Genomic DNA, 11,222 nt, shown 5'->3' with positions numbered 1-11,222 from the left:
AATAAAATAGATTAACATTTCAAATTTGCATTTGGATGAATTGGGTTTCAAGTATATCCCCACCAAACGAAAGAGGGGCCCCTTCAGGAAAGGTGTATCACGTGGGCTGTTAGACCTTTGCACATCAGAATCCATAATGTAAAGAAAACTTTAATGCCAAAAATGAATTTTGTTTTTATTTTCTTCACCTAAAAGATGGGACATAGCTAACTACCTTTAACTAGGAGTGGGATGCCTTGGCCAGGTTGTAATTAGGTCACAAACATTCATGACATATTATATAAGATTTTGAAAATGGATCCAATGGCCATCAGCACATGAAAAATGGAATTTGGGGTCACCAACTCACTGATATAAACCATAGATTAGGGTCAAACGACCTAAACTATAAACACTCGATTCTCAATCCATTGATAATGATGTTTTAATGGTCCAGCCATTACACAAACAAAAACAGCGACTAAATCCGAAACTTACGCATAGTGTGGGGACTCAAAATAAAATTTGACCATAAAAACCATAAAAAGAAACAGAGAATGCGATACGGGGTTTCCTTTCCCCCCGCAAAATAGTATCAATATTTTTATTGAATAGAATAATATCGATATTCAATTATATATATTACATTGAAAGGTTAAAATTTGAGCCTGCAAATCATACAACAATGGGGGAGAAGAAAAATGATAAAATTCTGTAGGGCACACACAACAGTAGACCGAAATTAAAATAAAACATCATATCATACAACAATGGGATTTCCTCGGTTTCTCTTGCTCTCTTCTCTGTTATGAGCATCAAACTATGGCCAAATATGAACATCGCGTCCTTGAACCCGGAAACGAACAATTTTAAAAGAATTTTATAACGGCTTGGATGACTTGAACGGAAACCAAAACTTTCCACCCATCAATTTTAACAGGCAGCGGGACGATGCTTAACCCGACGTCGGGGTCCGGGATGCCTTTCTTGTTCTTTTATGTTCACCCGAATGGGTTGCCCCCAACAGCAGGGAAAGGCTGTGGGGTAGCTGGTGCTGGAAATCTGCTGGCCATCTGTTGATCGGTATTTACAAAACCAAAAGATGCTTCTTTGCCGATGCCGCCAATTTGATGGCTGCAAAGCACAGAATAATTCATGGATTAGGATTATGACCAATTTTTACCAGATGGCGCTCAGCAACTTGAGGCACAGCCAGTAACCAGATCAAAGCCACAACATAAAACAGAAGAAATAGACACTGCATTGCCTTGAACAGTGAAACAGTTAAACCAACGTGGGACGCGCATCCAGAAACGCGTGCAAAGGAAGAGAGAAGACGACAACGAAATGATACATATTAAGACGGTTTGAGCATCCATGAAATTCCATGTACTGTAGCATCTGACACTCAATCCCCTTGATGATTAAAAGTTGATCTCTAGAAGGATAAGGAACGAATTACCTGGAAGGTGGCAAGTTATTAGGTAATTGTGCTCCCAGGTGAGGCCCTGTAAGATTTTGAAGGACTCGGTAAATCAAAAGGACAAAACAAAGATAAACGAAGGGGATATTAGAAAGCATTACGTTGTGGCACAGATGATGTATAAGCGAGTGAAGGCAATGGCATCCCTGATGCATAAGGTAAAGATTGAGGTGACATCCACGCTGATGATGGAGTTCCGAGGCTAGAAGTAGGCATTGGGCCAGAAGGAGGTGGCACATTGGGTAAAGCACCTTGTAAGAAAGCCATTGAAGGGAACTGCACCAGAAACAAAAATGTATGAAGACTGTAAAACCCCATATAGAACAAGTCCTGGATAAGTTCAAGACAAAATGGCTTTGCATTCGGATTTCAAAAAGAGAGTAGGTTGGGATGCGGCTATAAGATAAAATCATCATGCATCAGAAATTAAGAACCAAAATTGCACTCAAAGGAGTTTTCATCATTAAGATCGCAAAATATAAGATACAATTAAGGCATTTATAACATCCAAGTTTCCGCACAGCTTCAACCAAAACAGTCAACCTTAGCATAAAGAAATAAACACAACATTGCCAGCATCACAATCTTTAATACCAAAACGACCAAGTCAGTCATTGGCCAGAAGTGATGAAATAGTTCAAAAGATGCGAATAACATACTGTTTGAGTTTGAACTGGAGGTGCTTCGCTGCCAAGATCAAATGGGTTCATTGATCTTGATGACTGTGGAAATGAAGACATTGGCTGCAACAAAAACAAAATGAATGTAGAACTATAAGTGATACATCAAGTAACTAAGCATGCACTTCAGAAAAATGAATTTGGAACCAAATTGCAATTAAGACATAGCAGTACCACTCCAGTATTATATTGCATTGGGAACCCCATCCCATATGATGGGCCAGTTTGCCACCCTGGTCCAGCAGCAGGATACGAAGGATAGGTTAAAGTAAATAGATCCTGGAAAATTCGAGAAACTAACACAATAAGAAATCCTCACAAGAGAAAACTAAAGTCCCCTTTGTCTGAAAAAGATATTACCGCTGGTAGTTCCTTTCTTCCACTTTCTTTTGTTTCTGTAGAAGGTAGCTGTGATGCAACAGTAGAAGTGGCATCATGGGTGGGCTTTGAAACAGCTTGAGGCATTTGTGCAACTGATGCACTCAAAGGCCCCAGCAAATTCTTGGAAGGAGCAAAATTCTGCGGCTGCAAAAAAGTGTAACATGAAGTTATGTGAACGAAGAGTTGATTATCTATAATATGCCACAATATAAGAAGCTAGAAAATACTTCCCACCTGATTGGCTGAAGTTCCATCGACAGGTTGAATAAATTGTTGGGTGATAGATTGACCACCAGCTGCAGAGAAAAATGATGTCTGTTGCTGCTGCATATTAGGCCATTGTCCGGCATTATAAACACCAACCTGGGAACTGTCACTGCCGATAGGCATTGGAGGATTTAATCTAGGGGCAGCTGTCGAAGCACCAGTAGGAAGCAGCGTTGAAAAGTTACTAACTGGTGCAGCTGCAGGAGCAGCAGTACCAAAGGGTAAGGTTTGGATCTGCCCTGTGAATGCAATATTGGAGTTACCACCAAGAGGTGCTCCATTCACATTGGTCACAGGTGCAGATGCTGGAACGGACAATTGAGAAAGAACAGAGTCCAGGGTGTTCACATTTGAAGGAGACTGAGAAACATTTGTTTGAGAAGCAAAATCAAAAGAGGCCCAGTTCTGATCATTAGTAGAGCTAGTTGGCTGTAGAATCCGAGTAGCTGCAGAAGCTACTGGAGGTTCAGGATCAGCATCAAAATCAATTAAGCTCCCAGTCATCTCCAACTTAACATCTGCTGGATTCCCACTGGTAGATCTCAAGCTGCTATAAGATGCAATTCTCTGAAAAAGTAATACTACAGTAAGTCTGTGTCCTCTTTATCATCACAAAAGTAGAGCAAAAAATAAAGAGGGGAAAATGGGCAGCAATAAAATTTCATTTATTTTGGTATAATTGGCAACCATGTTATACCAATATTCAAAATTAAATTAGCACGATTAATGAGAGATAATTCTAAAAGAATCAAACCACAAACAACTTTATTTAGTTTCTGGGTATAAATTATCATGATTAACATGATAAAGTGATCGTGCAACAAAGAACCATGGTGTTTTTGATCAAATTGACCATAACTCAGAATATTCGAAATTATCATTATTAGAGGCATGGAATGTCAGTGACTAGGCTATAAACACGTGCCACATTGGGGTCTCAATGAAAATGTCAAAGTAATAAAAATCAGAGAGATCAGATGGCAGTCCAACAGGATAAGAGCTACCAAATCCAACGAAGAGTATGAGAGAGATACTACAAGTAAACTTGCAGAAAGGAGAAAAAATAAATAAAAAACGAACAGAAACTGTGCCCAATGGTTAGTTGTGGTTAATGGCACCACAAGAACTAAAGGCTTTTGAAACGAAAGTAAAAGTACATAACTCTTGGACATAAATTGTTTTTAAGTGGGATGAGAATGAAAAGCTCATCTTTTTGAAGGGCCTGAACAGCACAAAGAACAATTAGAAGGTTTGCGAGCATTGCAATTAAACCAAAATAAAACCATCTATAACATTGAACTATTTGTATAAGTACTAAGCAGAAACTACCTGTGTCTGAGGGCCATCAATAGTTCTACTGCCATTTGCTTTTGGAGGCTCATTTATACGAAGAGGCATTACATTTTCACCCAAAATTTCTCTAACAGGACGAGCCACTGGGGCACTTGATGACTCTAAATCGCTTGGTCGCTCAGGTGACCTGCCTTCCAACTTCAGATCTCCATCAGATACTCTATGATCTTCAGGTTTCCTCCCATTACCAAATCTATCTTCTCGACGCCAGTCATTGACAACTTCATGACGAGCGGGACTTTTCCGGTAATCACTATTGTCGACTTTCTTGATCATATCCAGGACTTCGCCTTTCATCGTGACCGTATCTCGAATATCTGTCATCATTTCTTCCTCCTGGACTGGACCTTTCACTGAAACAGCCTTCATATGGTGGACTTCTGGACCCTCCCCTATATCCATCTGCCCTATTCTCAGATATGTCTTCCTTGTCACCCTGTACATTGAAAAGTAAAAAAATTGTAACACAACACTCTTCTGTTGAAGATCCGATTGTATAAAAATTCCCTCCTACAGAAGCAGGAACCCTAACATATAATTTCATTTCATATCATATCTCAATTCTCAAATTTAAGAACCTTTTGACATTCAATGAAAAATAGGAAGAGGGTGTCTAACCATCTTTCCTCTTGGAGGCTTGTCATAGTTTCTCCCACCACTAAATCTTCTATCCTCATAGACATGCTTAATGAAGTCACGAATCTTCTCAACATTCCTGACAACAGAAATTTTAACTCAGAAACATGGTAACTAATGACAACAGAAACAAAATACTGTATTTTTTAGTGATAACCTGCTGTCAGGAACAGAATTACGTTGCGGATCCCATTCTTTAAAATAGATTTCTTTTGCACACTGCAAGGAAAAGAAAGAACAAGCCAAAATGACAATTTTGAATATTAGAATGAAAAGAAAACAATATACATGAAAGAAATCTTTCCCTTTTTATCAAGAGAGGGAGAGAGAAGGTTAATCTTTACCTGATTTCCGCCTTCTTGAAGAGCAGCAACCTCTTGAGAAGTGAATTTAGCCATAGATACTGATTTAACTCTGTGTGTGAACTCCCGACTGGAAACAATTAAAACCAGTAGCCAGTTTAGAAAATCAATTGACATCTGACTATCATCAAAGGCGGTCTCTTAGATATAAGCTAATCAGCAGCCGATATGTTAAGAAAACTCAACGTGCCAACCAAATTGAACACTTACTGTATTCCACTGCAGGTGGTGCAAACAAATGTCCAGAAACTTGTGCAAACATATTGAGGCCCCTGTTCAGTTGACAATTAGCAAATAGCAACACTATGACAAAGAAAGTATAAGCATTCCAAAATTTACGCATACAGGGAAAAAATCACATTCAGTTTAGGATAAGGAAAATGCTGCAAAAACATATTTCAACAGCAAAATTTCAGGAGGATATTCAAACAAATATTTATGGAACAAATAGAACTTCTCAAAAGGTTTAATAGTAAAGATTCCAAAAATATGAAAACTTTAATCAGGTTTTCTGTTTGTGAAAAATTGACTAAGTACTCAAACACATACAACCTATCTCACTAGACATAATCTTAGCAGCCCAGCTTATTTTCTATTTTTCAAAAAAAATAACGGTTATTCTTCCATTAATGCAGGGATATAAATATAGAAGTGTCAATAATATACCATAAAAAATGGACCACAAGCATTATTGATTTCACCAATATCACTGTCGCAAACACACAATCAATTCAAAGTCTACATATATCAGCAAGCATATCTATAACTAAATCTGAACCATTTACTTGATGAACAATTCCCAGAGTTATATTCTGTCAATCTATACCATGATACAACAGCACACTTATCAAGTCCACAATCATGGGATCAAAACATAAACAAGAAAACCATACCAAACTGTTGCAGTTAATGCATCTACGGTTCTCCGGTTGTTTGAGAAGACCCCGAATTATTCGCTCGTTCTTCTCATCTTCCTTCACTCGACTCGCCATCGAACGCTTACTATATGAAAATAAGCAAAAGGAAAAACTAGAAATCAACAAAAAAAAAGACAGTAAACATGAATTTTCTCCAAATCAACATTAATCACAAACTGACACACACAAAATTCCCAATCCAATTAACTCCAAATTTGCTTATTCGACATTATTATTATTTCAATAAAAATCTACTAAAAAATAGATTCACTACACTGCAAAGCAAAATGAAGCAATCTAAATTCTAAACTACAAACCTTCATTTTTTCCCCTTACTAGGCCATCATTTTGCTGCTAAATCGCTGATATACAAAAAAATAAATAAGAACCCAACTAACCAGAGCATCAGATCTGAACAATCAAAGCACTATAACACCAGAAAACAGCACAAATAGATTAAAAATGAACATGTTTGGAACTCTAGAAAAGTAGACCGAATAAAAGGGAAAGGAAAGGACTCACCGGGAATCAAAGAGAAAAGGGAATTGTTTCAAACTTGTTGCGTGTAGATGCTTTCTAATCAATGAATTCCAACCCAACGCCTACAGTATTATGTTTATGTAAAGCAACAGATCAATAAACTGGATTAAATATATAAATATTTTATAGATACCTGAAAGAAGAAGAGTAGCTTCGCTAGTTGCCACAGCTAAGAACTAACCAAAAATAATAAAATAAAACGCAGCTTTACTGCGTATATATTTCTCTAAAGAGATAATTTAGGGAGAGATAGAGAGAATTTCTGGTTTCTTCAAAAATTTTCATTTCCTGTTTTCAATTTTTACAAAAGACGAGAGAGAAACTTTGTCGGCGTGCGGTCGCAGGCAACAATTGAGAATAACTAATACTAAATTAAAAATAATTTGTACAAATTAATTAAATTATTTATTCAAAACTTATCGGTATAAGATAATGCTTTTTTTTAAATATTAAGACACGATTTTTAATATTATACATTGAAAAAAAATTTATATAAATATTTAATACGGATTGATTTATGATGGGAATGGGATCTGAATCCGTCGGGTTCTGACCTGGCCTGATCCGATCGGTCAGGTTTTTTTTTAATTTGAATTGAGTTTAGATTTATGGTGAAAATATTCAACTCGATCCTACACGAAAAAATTATAATTTTATCTTATATATTTAGGAATAATTACAATAATATCCTCTATATATTATTTTTTCAATTAAGTCACTGTTTTTATTGAGTAAAAATAATTTTTGTTATTATTTCGGGTCAGGTGTTTAAATTATATATCGGGTCGGGTCAGGTGAAATCTTATTTTGATCGGATCGAGTCGAATTTTGAGTAGAGGATTCATTGATCTCAAGTTGGGTCTGCTGAACCCAAAACCCGACCCAACCTAACTCAACCCATGCCCATGCCCATGCCCATCCCTAGATTGATTGATCAAATACTCGTATGTTCAATGACTATATAAAATGTATTGACCATGGTACCTTATATTTGAATATGTATTTTTCCCCTCTAGTCTTTTGTTTTAATATTCTAAACGCTGAACAATGGAGGCTTCTAGAATGTGAGAAATAGAAAAACTAGTGGGTTTTTGTTGTTGTTTCTTGTTCGTTGTTTGTGTCCAGATTGGTACATGTACTATTTTCTCTATTTAATATTACAGAGGTTTTCAAAAAACAGTAACGGAGGTACGGCTTGAAACACATATTTATCTAGAAATTTAAATTTAAATTTTATTTAATTGTTTATTTATTTTATTGATAGTATCTCTTTTAAAATTTTTCGTGTTCACCTTAAAATATTTCTTTTATTTGATAAGTTACTTATTTTACGTACGATGTTCACCTTGCAATTTTATGTTGTTAATATATAAATACAACAACAACAATAAAACTCTATTCTCATATGCAATGGGGTGAGGTAGGGTAGTAGGCTGCCACCAACGCCAGGTAGAGAGCAACTTCCGTGGAAGACATCTGGCAGTCAGAAAATTAAAAATAAAGATAAAATGCAATGCATGTATAAATAAATAAATAAATACATAGTTAAACATACTTCATATGCAGTCTTCATATACGCATATATAATGAGATGTAATCCTGACCAATAAATCCCTGCATATAGACAGAAAACGTAAGTCTCGGTTAAATTTAAAAATAGGAAACAAGAAGAGAATAATACACAGTAGTCATCGATACCAAGCTACGAGAATGTATAAAGTCAAATGTGATTAAAACCTAAACTAAGGTAACACTACTCCGCTACCCTAGTTCTAAGCCTTCATAAATTCCAATGACACTACCGTATAAAAAGTAGAAGTCATGAAAATTACTACAAATATATTAAAAAAAAGAAGACATAGATGTTATACCTGTGGTTGTGGCCCACACTACTCGACTACTTTAGTCTTAAGTCTCCATACGTTCCTGTCAGAGATCATGTCCTCGGTAAGAGTTAAATCCTTCAAATCATATCTCAAGCAGTCTACTCACTTCCGCCTAGGTCGTCCTCTCCTTCTGACACCGTCGACTGTAATCGATTATACCCTCCTGACTGCATCCGACAGTTGTCACCTAAGGACATGCCCAAACCACCGTAGTCTTCTCTCCCTCAATTTTTCAGATACATGCATCCCTAAAAAATATTTTTGAATCTGTATTGTTAACGAGGCATTTATTAATTTTCGTTGTATGATTTCTTGATAATAAAATCATACATTTTAAAAATTAGGGAGATGACAATTTAATTGAAATTCGATGAATTTTAATTTAATTTTCTAAAATTAAATACATTAAAATTTAATCTTAAAATAAAAGTTTTTTATTTAAGATAATAATATACTTTTATCTCTAAATTTAAAGTAATTGTTATAATCAGTCTTTTTCTATTATATTATTTTAAGGATAATGTAGACAAATGGTATCTCGATTATAGGGTATAACATCACTTTGTTGAGTCCCTCGATTATTAGAAAATATAAAATTATCCTTGAATTATTGGGTGTTATTTTGTTGGTCCCCTAACTAGTAAAAGTTACAAAATGATCACTCAATCATTCATAAGTTATAAACTCGTCATTTTTTGTTAAAAATTTAGCGGCCCTTTGAGTTGAAGGTCAGCCTATTGACTAGGATATGATAAAATATTATCTTAAAACTATTTGAGATGTTCTTTGTAGATCTATTATCCATTTACCTTATATCATCGAGTTAATGCTTAAAACATTATAAAGTCGAACTAGTACTTGAAAACAACGACAATATCTATAGTGATAATTAAAACATAATTTTATCATATCCTAACCAACATGTTAACGTCAAACTCGAACGAGCATCGATTTTTTAACAAAAAAAAAACGAGTTTAGAATATATGAATAGACAAATGAATATTTTGTAACTTTCAATAGTCAGAGTATTCAATAAAATAGTGTCATATAGTCGAATAATAATTTTGTAACTTTTAATATTCGAGGAACTCAACAAAATAATAAATAAATATCTTTACATGTCTATTTTACTCATTTTTTTTCAACTACATTTATATTTTACTCATTAAAATGAAATTTCTTTATATTTGAGTCAAATCAAATTAAGTCGAATGTAATTTTTTAAAAAATTTACAATTGAAATTTGAGTTGGACGATATCTTTTTACATTTATATTGTACCAAATTTCGAATGAATGATATATTTTTTTATCAATTCGAATTAATAAAAATTTCAACCTAAATCAACTCACGATGATTCATATAAATTCTTAGGCCTAATAAATCATGCAAAAGGACAATTAAATATATTAAAATATAAATAAATATTCAATCATTATTTCATATGAATGTTTTTTATCTCACGAATTGATTAGAGAATTATCATTATTTTATATTTTCAAACATAATCGAATATGCACGACAATCCTTCAAATACTTTGCACTATGGGTCAGCTTCACTTGACTCAAAAAGTCGATTTTTTTTAATTTCGAGTTATTCGAGTCAATTTAAATTATCAATTTAATTTTCAAGTCGAGTTGAAATTTTAAAATTTCGAGTTACTAGAAAAATCGGAATTTTGACTAAGTATTTTGACAGCTTTATTATTTAGTCATTGATTTCATTATTCATAAATTTTTTCCACCATTTTAAGTTCATTTTCTACCAAATTTGAACTACATGCTCCTAAACCATAGTATAAAACATATGTACTTTCAATCTATCTTTTTTGATAACACATTTTTTATTTTTCAATTTAATCCCTCAATTTTTTATAATTTCCTTATTTATTTAATTCATGATTTATTTTAAGTATGTTTTTACCAAATTTGAGCCGCATGCTCATATACCACAATAAAATATCTATGTAACTTCAATTCTTACTTTTTCAGTAAAAATATACTTTCTCTTTTCTATTTAGTCCCTTAAGTTGACATTTTACTCAATTTGATCTTTTGGTTATAATTGTTTACAAATTCTTTGTTCACATCAATTCCTTAACTCCTTTATACTCTCATCAATGTTTGACTCTTAAAATACTTTATTTAAAATATAATAATATGGATATATTTTTATAACTGTAGATTGTATTTGACATATTAAATAACGCTATAATGTGAAAAGAATGTAAAGTATACAGAAACTATAATAACTCGACTCGAAAAAATTTAAAGTTAAATTCAAGTCGTAAAATACGACTCGTCGGCTCGAATAACTCGAGATTTTTTTACTCGAGTCGACTGGACTCAATCGAAGGCTCATCCCTACTTTTTCATGTTATAAAATAAAAAAATATATAATTCAAATATTAAATCAATTATTTAATCCATGATCGAGTCCTTGACTCCTTGTATTACATTAAACTTGTTTTAATTAAATAAATGTGCATGCTTTGGTTAATTAAGCATGCGAACGGCCTAATATATCTTCAATATAACATATATCAAATTTAGTAATCTACACAACAACTTAAAAGTTGTCTTTAATAGTTTAAAAATGAAAATTCCTTGTAAGTTCGTTGACCGGGCCAAAGCTGCTGCTTCCTTGAGCAACATTTCCATCGTTAAGGATAAACCAAGGGGAAGATTGGCTCAATATCGTGGACGGTTTAATTATTTAGCCCAATATAACATAAAGT

The 11,222-nt window shown here is 34.0% G+C and overlaps 1 pseudogene; it reads right to left on the bottom strand.

Annotated features, from left to right (window-relative positions):
• Positions 1-540: 540 nt before the first annotated feature.
• LOC120124120 lies at positions 541-6,833 on the bottom strand (annotated as a pseudogene).
• Positions 6,834-11,222: the final 4,389 nt, after the last annotated feature.

Source organism: Hibiscus syriacus, unplaced genomic scaffold, assembly GCF_006381635.1.
Source record: "Hibiscus syriacus cultivar Baekdansim isolate YM2019G1 unplaced genomic scaffold, ASM638163v2 tig00110415_pilon, whole genome shotgun sequence".
NCBI classification, from domain to species: Eukaryota; Viridiplantae; Streptophyta; class Magnoliopsida; order Malvales; family Malvaceae; genus Hibiscus; species Hibiscus syriacus.
This window is presented reverse-complemented; position numbering and strand designations above follow the sequence as displayed.